The sequence below is a fragment of the Psammomys obesus genome, unplaced genomic scaffold (assembly GCF_907164565.1).
Source record: "Psammomys obesus unplaced genomic scaffold, mPsaObe1.curated_primary_1811, whole genome shotgun sequence".
Classification (NCBI taxonomy): Eukaryota; Metazoa; Chordata; class Mammalia; order Rodentia; family Muridae; genus Psammomys; species Psammomys obesus.
Genome location: NW_026591816.1, coordinates 4,370,519 through 4,383,075, shown reverse-complemented (window position 1 = coordinate 4,383,075; position 12,557 = coordinate 4,370,519).

Sequence of the window (12,557 nt, the reverse complement as noted above, 5' to 3'; positions counted from 1 at the left end):
TTTTTTTGTATGCAACCCATTGTTGGGTTTATTTATGCATCCATTCTGTTATTTTGTGTCTTTTTACTGAAAAATTGAGTCCACAGATGTTCGGAGAGATTAATGACCAGTGGCTGTTAGATCCTTTGATTTTGATGTGTTTGTGGTAGTGTGTGTGCTTTGCTACTTTTAATTTTGTGGTAGTGAGGTTATTGACTTCCTGTGTTTTCCTGAAGGTAATTAGTTTTCTTGGGTTGTATTTTTCCTTCTAGTGTCTTCTGTAATGCTGAATTATTGGGTAGGTATTTTTTAAATTTGTTTTTGTTGTTGAATATCTTGTTTTCTCCATCTATGATGACTGAGAGTTTTTGCTGAATATAGTAACCTGGGTTGACATTTGTGTTCTCTTAGGGTGTACATGATATCCGTCCAAGCCCTTCTGGCTTTCATAGTCTCTGTTGAAAAGTCAGGTGTGATTCTGATGGGTTTGGCATTATGTGTTGGCCTTTTTTCCTTGGATCTTTTAATATTTTTTCTTTGTTCTATATATTTACTGTTTTTATTGTTATGTGGCAGGAGGATTTTTTTTTTCTGGTCTAATTTATTAGGTGTTCTTTAAGCCTCTTATATAATTATAGGCCTCTCCTTTAAACTAGGGAAATTTTTCTTCTGTGATTTTGTTGAAAATATTTTCTGGTCCTTGGAGATGGGACCTCTTTTTCTTCTATTCCTATTCTTAGGTTTTGTCTTTTCATTTTGTCTTGGATTTCTTGGATGGTTTGTGTCAGGAAGTTTTTAGATTTTTCATTTTCTTTGATGGATATATTGATCTTTACCATTGCTTATTCCACACCTGAGATTCTTTCTTCCATATTTTGTAGTCTGTTGGTTATGCTTTCTTCTGTAGTTCCTGTTTTCTTCTCTAAGTTCTTCCTCTCCATAATATCCTCCATTTGTGTTTTCTTTAAATTTTCCAAGTCTATTTTCAGATCTTAAAACTGTTTGTTGATTTCCTCACCTGTCTGATTGATTTTTCCTTTTATTCCTTCACCTGTTTGTTTGAACATTCCTTTATTTCTTTTATTTCTTTCATTGATTTAATAATTCCTCTCTGAAGGCTGCAAACCGTTTGGCTGCATCTTCCTGTATTTCTTTACAGATGGCCATAATCTGTTTGACTTTATCTTCTTCCATTTCTTTCCAAATTTTATTTGTTTCTTCCATTATCTTCTTCATAAGCATAGATGTAAGGTCATCTTCTTGAATTTCACTTATGTTATGGTGTCCAGGGCTACTTACCTCTGGATATCTGGGTTCTGGAGATGCCATACTGCTTTGCATATTGTTGATTGTGCTTTTACACTGGCCTCTACCCGTCCGGCTGTCTCAGGTGTTGGCTGTTATTTTCTGATGTCTGCTGGAATCCTTAGGTGGGAAGAATCCCCTTGGCAGGACTCTTAAGGAGGCCGCCTCAGCTTTTTGGGTATGGTCAACCAAATGGCGGTGCTTCTCAGGAACTGCCATATCTCACCTCAGATGTATAGACCTGTATTATTATTTTGTTCGTTGGTAGTCAGCAGGTTTGTCCTCTCACCAGGAGATCTCCTGGAGATGGCTTCTCTGCCACTGGGTTTCTTGTTCTGAATTTAGTGAACTGCTTCTGCTGCTGTTATGCTGTGTTTGCTAGGTACAGCCCTCTTCAAGAAACAGGGAGCCCCATGGTTTGGTCAGTTTAGCTAGCAATAACTGGTTGTACCTTAGAGCAGTATCTGGGGTTGATCCAGTGGTACTCAGGCTTCTGGAGCTGTGTGCCGCAGTACCCAAGCGGTAATCAGTGGCAGGTGAGTGCAGCACTCATGCGTGCTGCAGGAGTCTAGAGCCTGCAGCTCATGGGAACCCAGAAATTTTTCTGGGGCTGGGTATCCTGAGGGTGGCCCTGATGTTGTCCCCACTGTAAGATTTCCTGACAACCGAGAGACCCAGTCTGTGGTGTGTTGTAGTCCACATTTCCTTCTGGAATGGTGAGTAGAGCATGCAGGCACAAGCAAGTGGCTCTGCACTGACAACTGAATGCCTTCTAGAACTTGGGAACTTTTCCCAAAAACTTTTGGGCCAGGGATGGGGTGGTCAGCTGAGTGCCCTGAGGTTGACCTGATGTTTCCCCTCACTGTGGGGTTTCCTTCTAATAGGGAAACCCAGTCTCTAGTGCCTTTGGGCCCACACTTCTGTCTGGGACAGTGAGTTCGGAGCATAGGCATGTCTCTAGTTTGGAGCCTAAGCACCCACTGGACCCCAGGACCTTTTCCAGTGATTGTCTGGCTGATCTGAGGTCAGTCCCAATTGTTTCCTCCACCGTGGGTTTTTCTCTCGTCTGGAAATCTCAGTCTCCAGTGTTGTGGGTCCCACAGTTCAGTCTTAGATGGTGATCAGAGCATGCAGGTATGTGTGGCTCTGGGCTGGCAACTGAGCTCCTGCCAAGACCTAGAAACTCTCCCAAGGGTTTAGCTGGGTGATCTGAGAATGGACACATTTGCTTCCCATACTGTGGGGTTTCCTCTCACCTGGGAAACATGATTGCTGGTGTTTTAGGGCCAAGAGGTCAGTCTGTTGGTTGCTGTGAAGTCAATGCTATTCTGCTCTTCGGACACAGTGTCCTCCTGGTGCTGCCATCTTGGATCCCCCTCAAAAGTATATTTGTAATGAAAAGAATTCTAACAATTAGATATGTTTTAGAGATTTTCTGTAGCATAATAGATCAACAATGGAGACAGATCATCCAAATTGTGGAATTAAAAAAAAGAGTGGTGTGTTAAAAAATTGGTGGATGAGATGGAGTTGAATGCTAATGGGAATAGCTATATTTCTATCATTAAAAATAAATAATTGCTTTAAGAAAAAATAAAGTATTCACGAGAGAAGCCAAATATCTACTGTTTTAGAATAATATGTAAAGAAAAAATAGTGAGAGAAATTTATAAATAACTCCCCCCCAAGGTTGAAAGAAATTAACTAGAATTTTAACTGCATATAAAATTAGAGTTAAGGGAATCTGTGAGGTATTCTATAGGCATAATTAAGCAATGATAGGAATAATCCAATAAAATTGTTAAAATAGAGTTACATATAGAAATAAAATGATTTGTCTTTCATAGCAAAAATCAAAGAAGGGTATATTTAGCAATATTTTAATATATTTGATATATGTTTTCTTGTGGGTAAATTGTAGAGTTTGAAGATTTGATCACAGTAATCCTGAAAACCACATTGGAAATATTGAAAATCAGAGTGGCTTAAGAAAATGTAGTACTCTGACATTTTATTTTTCTTTTGAGAATCTTTTCTTTAGTTCCATGTTTCATTTTTAATATTTTTTCCCGAAGTTGAGTTCTTTAAGTTCTCTGCATATTCTAAGTGATAATCCTCTGTTAGAAATGTAGCTAGTAACGGCTACATTTAGTTTCATTTGTTGATTGTTGGTATGAATGTCTCCATCACCATGGTACTCTCCAGAAAGTTCTTATCTGTGTTTACAATTCAAGCAGATGCCCCTCTGTCAGGTTCAGAATACGATGTCTTATCCTGAAGTCCCCTATTCATTTGAGATTGAGTTTTCTGCAGTGTGAAAAGTAAGACTCTACTTCTAGTTTTCCACATGTAGCTATCTAGTTTAACTAGAACTGTTTGTTGAGGATGATATCTTTTCTTCAATATGTACTTTTTGTCTGTTTCAAAATTAAGTTTTGTTAGGTCCAGGAATCACTGAAAGAGGACCTCAAAGTCAGGTAATGTGCAAAAGCAAGGAGCATTTATTCTGCAGAAATTGCCAGCATGCTGGGGTCACCATTCCGTAGAATAGCAACCTTGAAGTGAGCACCAAAGCTCAATTTAAAGATAGCTAGGGGATTTGCCTAGTGTGGTTGGGTAATCATTTCATTGATTTGTTGGTACTGATCTACTGATCTAGGGGATCGGGGTAGAATTATGATTGGTTCTGTAGTTGGGAAACTTCATGGAGTGTCCAGGGAACGAGGCATGCTCAAGTAACAAAGAGTGTTAACAAAAAGTGCCCAGGTAACAATATCATTTTGACTAACTAAACAAAGCATTCCTAACTAATCTTTAATTTGATTGGTCAAGGTTTTGGGCTTTTCAAAGTAGTTACTAAATTACTGTTTCTGATTTTCAAGGAGTTTATTGAGTTACTGTATTTTGTTTCCTTGAACTATAGTTTTGTTTTCTGAGCAATAGAAACTCAAGCCTGTTCAGCCTGAAGCCAATTTTGAAGCCTGTCATGCAGTCAGACTGTCTTGTTAAAAATCAGTCCACTCACTTTGATGTAAAATTTTTGTCTTATGTGTGGACCCTCGATTCTACTCCACTGATCACTATGGATATATCTATTCCAGTCAGCATTACTATTACTATAGCTTTGTAGAGTAACTTAATATCTGGGATGGTGCTAACTCCACAGTTCTTAACTCCACAGTTCTTGTTGATAATCAAGATTATTTCTGCTCACCTTCGTCTTGTGTATTTCCATATGAAATTTAAGATGATTTTCTCCATTTCTGCATATAATTGAATTGGAATTTAATTGAAATCTATAAATTGCTTTTAGAAAAGATCCCTGTGAATATTACTCAGCAATGAAAAATAAGGAAATTATGAAATTTGCAGGAAAATGGTGGGAACTGGAAAGGATCATCTTGAGTGAGCTGTCCCAGAAACAGAAAGATACACAAGGTATACACTCACTCATATAGACATGTAATATAGGATAAACTTACTAAAATCTGTACATCTAAAGAAACTAATCAAGAGAGAGGACCCTGACTAAAATGCTCAATCCCCATCCCGAAAGGCAAAGAGGATGGACATCAGAAGAAGAAGAAAAACATGAAACAACCTAGGAACCTGCCACAGAGGGCCTCTGAAAGGCTCTGCCCTGCAGACTACCAAAGCAGATGCTGAGACTTATGGCCAACTGTTGGGCAGAGTGCATGGAATCTTATGTAAGAAGTGGGAAATAATAAGATCTGGAGAGGACAGGAACCCAACAAGGAGAGCAAGTGGGTTCCATAGTAATGGGAAGAGGGACTGCCTCTGACATAATCTGATTGGCCTGCTCTCTGATCACCTCCCCCTGAGGGGGAAGTAGCCTTACCAGGCCACCGAAGATGACAATGCAGCTACTCCTAATGAGATCTGATAGACTAAGATCAGAAGGAACGAGAGGAGGACCTCCCCTATCAGTGGACTTGGGGAGGGGCATGTGTGAAGAAGGGGGAGGGAAAGTGGGATCGGGAGGAGAGGAGGAAGGGGCTTATGGGGGATACAAAGTGAATAAAGTGTAATTAATAAAAAACAAAAAGAAAGAAAAGAAATGTGCCCTGTGTCCAGATTTTGTTGTTCTGTTACTCTCCCTGAGGAGCACCCGTCCTCTCCAGGTATTACTATTCCCCCTTTCTTTCCTAATTTTTGCTGCACTTTCCAACCAAGGACCATTCATGGATATTACCTAGAACCCCTGCTCAGATGTAGCCCATGGCAGTTCAATATTCAAGTGTGTATCCTAGTAAGGGGAACAGGGACTGTCTCTGACATGAATTCCATGGCTACCTCTTTGATCACCTCCCCCTGAGGGGGGGGGCAGCATTGCCAGGCCACAGAGTCTGACAATGCAACCAGTCCTGATGAGACCTGATAGACTAGGGTCACATGGAAGGGGAGGAGGACCTCCACTTATCAGTGGCCTTGGAGAGGGACATGGGAAGAGATGAGGGAAGAAGGGTGTGATGGGGAGGAAATGAGGGAAGGGGGTACAGCTGGGATATAAAATGAATTAACTGTAATTAACATATAACAATAAAAATTTAATTAAAAAATAAATTGCTTTTAGTATTATGGGCATTTTCACAATATTTATCCTACCAATCATGAGCATGGGAGGTTTGTCCATCTGCTCTATTTTTACTAACTGAAAAGTGTCAAAGTCTACACAAAGATGGAAAGAAGATGTGGTGAGCCAGTGGGATAAGTCTCAAAGTAACTACTCATGAGCAAGTGAGACAATATCAAACGAGAAGATCAAATTTCAGAGATCAAAATATTTTTTTCCAGGAAGTCTTTTCATCAATCAGAATTTGTATTGATAAGAATAGAACTGAGTGCCTCTAAAATTTAAAAGAAATTAAGTGTTAAAGCATGGTTGATATTAATATTTAATATTGGTTCTTATGATTATTAAGTGCAACATTATTTCTTCCATGCTTTTGTAGAAATAAATGGACACAGAAATCTGTTAGGTTTTCAATACAACTTAAAGACTGGGGCTGGGCAGATATTAACCCCCTAAGCTGCCTTGTTATCTCCCAGCTACACATCCCATTGAAAATTCCCATAAATACTTGTATATGCTCCATTTGGGTTGCTTCTCTCCATCTTGCCAATCCTCAGTGAAAGCTCTTCTCAGCCATGTGCTTCTTGTTTACATTAACCCATGGCAACCTGTTTCTATCTTCTTCCTTTCTCCCCTCTGGCTCCTCTCTCTCCAGTGATCCTTCTGTCCTCCAAATCCATGAAACTTATCTCATCCACCTCTCTTCTGCCCAGCTTAGGTATAGACAATTTTATTGGCCAATCAGGTATTATTTGGGAGCCAAGGTTACACAGCATCACTTAGTGAATATGAGCATTTGTTCATAGAACAGTAAAGATCTTGGGAGACAAGCAATTAACACTTGAATGCTTAGTAGCTCCACATCAACCACAACAGTTAACTCTGAGTAGAATTTTCAGAGAGCATGTGTCAGAGAAATAGAACAATGTAGGACTTCCAGTGCAAATAAGAAAAACAAGAGCATAATAATGATTTAAAGTTTCACAGAAAAAGACTGTCCAAAAATTACCCTAAGCAAAGTATCTGTAAACTTAACTGGAATGCTGGTCCATATAGTTCAAAAGCTGCCTAGTATCTGAGCGTAGGCTGTGGGCTACAATGGCTTCTGAGATTCTGTGACTATCTGAGGCCTTTGCCGAGACAGTATCCTTAAGATTTTTCATTTGATAATGAAGACAAACAGTCCTGCTCATTTATGACTTTATTATGAAGAGATGTTCCGTTTATGTTGAAGTAAATGGTGTTTCCACATGAATGGCCAGGCCTTGGATATGGTATAATTTTCTCAGAAATGGAAGTAAAGCACATCTGAAGAACACACTCTTTAAATATTAGAGATCTGCTGAGGAGTGGTAATTAAAACATGAAAGTTCAAAGATTTATTGATTTCCTCACATGTAGTTTTTAAACAATTGGAGAGGTTTGGTGAAGCCACTGACTTTCCACTGAAATTAATATTGTATTATTTGAAAAATTATTAAACTTTTTATAGTTATGGTAGCAGTGGATAATTAAAAAATAATTCAGGATTTCAGTCTACATTAAAGAATAGTTTAAACTATCAGCATTATAATATCATTGCATGGTAAAATATTCATTATTAGAAACAACATTTCCACACACTCAGAAACAAATGTACTTGACTAAAGAATGCATGATTAATGTTTATATTAATAAATTCTATTCAGTTTGTATATGTGTTTTCTATTCATACAAAACTTTCTCAACATAGTCCCAAGATATTATGTAATGTGTGATATCTTATTGTAAAACTTAGGAAATGAAATCTTCTTGGGGGTTACAATTCATTTTAGAAGTAGAAGAACAAAGTCCAAAAGAGGATAGGCTTTGCTGACTTAGCATTTATCTGCTGTGTTTGTAGTTTTCTCTGTGTGTTGCACTCTCAGATAGGTTTCATTACAGTCCGAGCATGTGTGTTTACCAAAGGCCACCTATAATCATTCCCACTTAATCATAACAGAGGTATCCGATGCTTTATTCCCACCCTCAAAGTCATTTACTGTCTTTGAAAGAAAGATAAAATTACATATCTTCTTACTTTCATTTTGTTAATCAATAATTACTAGCATTAGTAATATAACTAAGTTGAGTAGACCACTTTGGGAACCTCATAATCCTGGACCTATTATTTTCCACTTCATAAAATTTTCTAGTGTTGAAAATACAATTGTGATTTACTTAACATAAATCAGATGGAATATTGTTTGCTTGCAGACTTGTACTTTTCAATGTTTAATGATTACCAAAATAAAATATAATAGTAAATTTCTATTTCAAGGCATTTTCAAGGCTGTAGTAATTTTATCCTTCACATCAACCTAGCTTCACAGCTTGAGATTTCAATAGTAAAATAAAACCCACAAAATGAAAACGAAAATCAATCTTGTTTTATTTAGGAACAAATTAAACTCCTCTTCAAAAGTAATGATTTTTACCTTAAAGTGGTGATAACTATCTTGTTGCCCTGTCAAGGTTTCTCATCTCCTTTTCTTACCACACTTAACCTTAACAACCCCCTTGCTTTCAAGCCCTTCCTGACTTATGGCTCTTTAAGCACTTCTGTTAAGCTTGATCATTTCCTTGCACTTGGCCTTTAATGGAGTCAGTGTCACTTTGAGAAGTGTAAATGGATTCTGCTGAAATGAAGTTTTTCAAACACTCTGGATCTAATGCAGCTTTTTTTTTCCTCCTTCTAGTAATTGATACCTTTGTTAAATGGCTTTTCGCCATGTTTGTGTAATTTCTTCTAATCAAACTGAAAAGACATAAAATTCTAATTGTCCTCTTCTTTGATCTTCTTACACTTCATTGTACCTTGTGAACATATTCATAAATAGGGTACAGCACCATAATGCCAGAGTCATAAAACAGAAGTAATTCAGTGAGGAAATTACCTTTCAATAATCTCAAAGGTAGTTCTGTTTTTAGTCTTTCTCTCTCTCTTTCTCCACACACACAGACACACACACTTTGACACACCCATGCACACAATTGTACTCACACACACACGGATACACAAACACACAAAGACACACACAGAGTAAAATGTAAATTTATGATAGTTAATACAAACTCTTTAAAATAGACTATAATAACAGCTTACAATGCTCTTCAGGGAACCTTAGTTATAATGGAAACTAAGTCCTAGTTTAAAAACAAAATAGAAAGGCAATGAGTTTAGTCTTTAAAGAAACCCTTTCCCTGCTAATCTGCTCCACCAGAGAGGTGGCAGTCATGCAGACCCATCTAACTGTGGCATTCTAATCCACAAACTATTCATACATCAAGTTCAAAGAGGACATATCACTGACTTTAAAAAAGAGACACACAGTGTACTAAACATATCCTGAAGGAACTTGGTCGCAAGTTCCTTTGACTTCAATACAAGGTCAACATTAACATGTGCTGTTCTGTGTTGAGATCAGATGGGACATTCAATGATACATTTCTTTCCAAAGGCTTATTCCAGTTTAGTCATGAGGATATACATTTGCCAAGATAAACTCCTGAATCAACTCATGTGACAGGTTTGTAGCTGCTTTTCTATGAGGGTGAGTAGTGACCCTGACTTGTCCTGAGTCTGTCTGTTGAGGAGATGTAGAGGAAGGCCAGGGCAAAAGAACAGATGGGGATGGTGCCAGCACAGTGATCACCTTCTGTGTCTGGTTAATGATACCTGGTGGAAGCAGATGCTGCTGGTCAGTATTATTGCTGCACAGGTCTTTATCAATGTGTCCATCACACTTAATGATGAAATTTATACTTATGGATAGGCAAGAATAAGAGCTAGATGAGGTCTATCAATCCCCTAACCTAACCCCTCATTGATGGTGTTGATCAGCTGGCTATAATGCAAGAAAGAGAAGTACTTTGTGGTGATGGTCCTCTGCTCCAAGGTGAGGGTATCATAGAATAGATACTCTGTAACACACAAAGGTTTCTATTCTAAATGGGGTTCTGAGGCTGTTTACCTTATATAGTGATAATAATTATGGTCTGTCAAGAACTAGACAGCCAGTCAAATACGGTTTAGTAATATAGTTACTTTATCATCAGAATATACAATGGCATTTATAAGCTCAGAGGTGCAAATGTAACATTTTTATTAATTACTTATTTATTTATTTTTACATGCTGTTTGCAGCTTTCTCTCCTTTCCCTTCTCCCTGCCCACCCCCACCTTCTATTCCCAACCCTCCCTTCCTTTTTTCCCAGTGAAGAAAAGGTCTGGAATATCAAGTTGTAGTAGGACTACTGAAGCCAGACAGCACAGCCCAGTTAGGGGAAAGGGGTCCAAAAGCAGGGAATAGAGTCAGAGACAGCCCCTGCTCCAGTTGTTAGGCAACCCACATGAAGACCAAGCTGCACATTTGTTACATACATGTGGGGGGGGGTCTTCATTCAGGCTTGCATGCAATTTGGTTGGTGGTTCAGATTCTGTGAGCCACTATGAACTCAGGTTAATTGATTCTGTAGGTTTTCATGTGGTGTCTTTGTATGTTCTGGCTTCTTCAGTCCTTCCACCACCACTTCCATAAGGTTCGTGAGGTTGGCCTAATGTTTGGCTGTGGGTCTCTGCATTTGATTCCATCAGCCGCTGGATGAAGCTTCCCAGAGGACAATTATGCTAGCCTCCTGTCTGCAAGTACAGAAGAATACCATTAATAGTGTCACAGGTTGTTTCTCTTTCATTGGGTGGGTCTTAAGTTGGGATAGTCATTGGTTGGCCATTTCCTCAAATTCTGTTCCATCTTATACCTGCACTTTCTTGTAGGCAGAATAAAATTTTGGTTGAATGTCTTTGTGGGTGAGTTCGTGTACATATACCTCCACTGGAGGACTTACATGGTGATCAGAGATAGCCATTTCAGGTTCCACATTTCCTGTTGCTAGGAGTCTTAGCTAAGGCTATCCTCATAGATTCCCTTTTCCTGTTTCCCTTGCCCTAACTTTCTCAGAGATGCCCTCCCCCCTACGTACTTCTATCTGTCTCCCAGTTTTCTCTCCCTCCATCGTAACCACATGACATCTCTTTTGTTTCCCTCACCACACTTCTTTTCCACCTAGTTCCCTCCTTTAATCTCTTCCCCTCTCCAACCCCTCTTCCACTCAGTTCCCTCCCTCCATATATCTTACATGCAACTGAATAATGGATAAAGAAACTGTGGTACATTTACACAATGGAATATTACTCAGCTGTTTAAAATAATGACATCATGTTATCTGCAGGCAAATGGATGGAATTAGAAAATATCCTCCTGAATGAGGTATCCCAGACCCAGAAAGACACACAGGGTATGTACTCACTTACACGTGGTTATTCGTCATAAAGTAGAGGATGACAATGACAATCCACAGGCCCAAAGAAGCCAAGCAACAAGGAGGGCCCAAGGCAGAATTCTCGAATCTCAATCAAAAGGGGAAAAATAATTGTAATTTTCATTTGCGAGGTATAGTTGTTGTCAGTTCTTTCTGAACTCTGGCTGGATGGTTCAAATCAAGTTTTCTGGTTCAAACTCCTATCCAAAGCTGATTCAATTTAGCTTCTCTAGGCTTCTCACAGTATTGTTCTGCTTGGTATCAAACTAACTCTGGCAATTTTTTCTAATATTCTGTTTTTTCTTTAATTTTTCTCATTCCCTGGTTTCAACTGCCTCTTCTGACCTGCACTGAACTGCATGAACACACGAACAGACTCATTCCTAGTTGACTGATCTCAATTGAACTGACTGCTCATGTGAACTCCACTGCATTGAACTCAACTGACTGATCTGACTCTTTCTCCCTGCTCTCTTTAAATAGCCTCTTTCCTTTTCTGGTCTCCTGACAGTTGGGCATAACCTATTCTCTCAAATCTCTCTCTGATTTGTCACTTTATCCCTCAATTAGATGTAAATATTTGTGATTAAAGTGTGTACTAAAGGTATGCCTGTATTCCAGACAGATCAAACATACCTAGAAGGTCTTTGTATGTGATCAGATGAGTCATGTTGCTGGATTAAAGTTCCTCTACAGAGAGGCACACAGGAACAGTGTGCCTCTGGACAGACTTGTTTGTCTCCAGTCTTGAGAAGATTTGGTCAGCAGTGTGTAGAGGACCCTCATAGCTAAGTGCAACTCTTATAGAACCTGAATTACTTCTTGACAAGACCATTTGTAAAGATGCAAAGCATACTCTGAGACTCATCGTGCATAGATGATTCCTTTTCTCAGTGCTCATCATCATGTCCTGATACCAGCAATGGAAGGCAACACTACCTAATAAAGCATCCCTATCAAAGAATGTTTGCACATGCTAGAATCATTATGAATAGTGTGCCTTGTGACTTCACTGTGACAGATGCAGTACCTAGAGTTTATTAAGATGTAAAGCAAGCAGGGGATGCTTGGTGAAGGTATTGTTATCATTTCAAGAGCACTTTCACTATCTGTGCTTAATATGGCTACCCTTTAGAGAGCACTGTTTCATTTCCCTTCTTATATATTTCTTGTTAATTTATAATTCTTAGAAATTAATAAAGTAAAAAACTCAATTTGCTGATTTTTCTTTCTTTTGGTTGCTTCTTCCATTATAATTCATTGATATATATATATGTATATATATATGTATGTATAGATATAGATATAGATATAGATATAGATATAGATATAGATATAG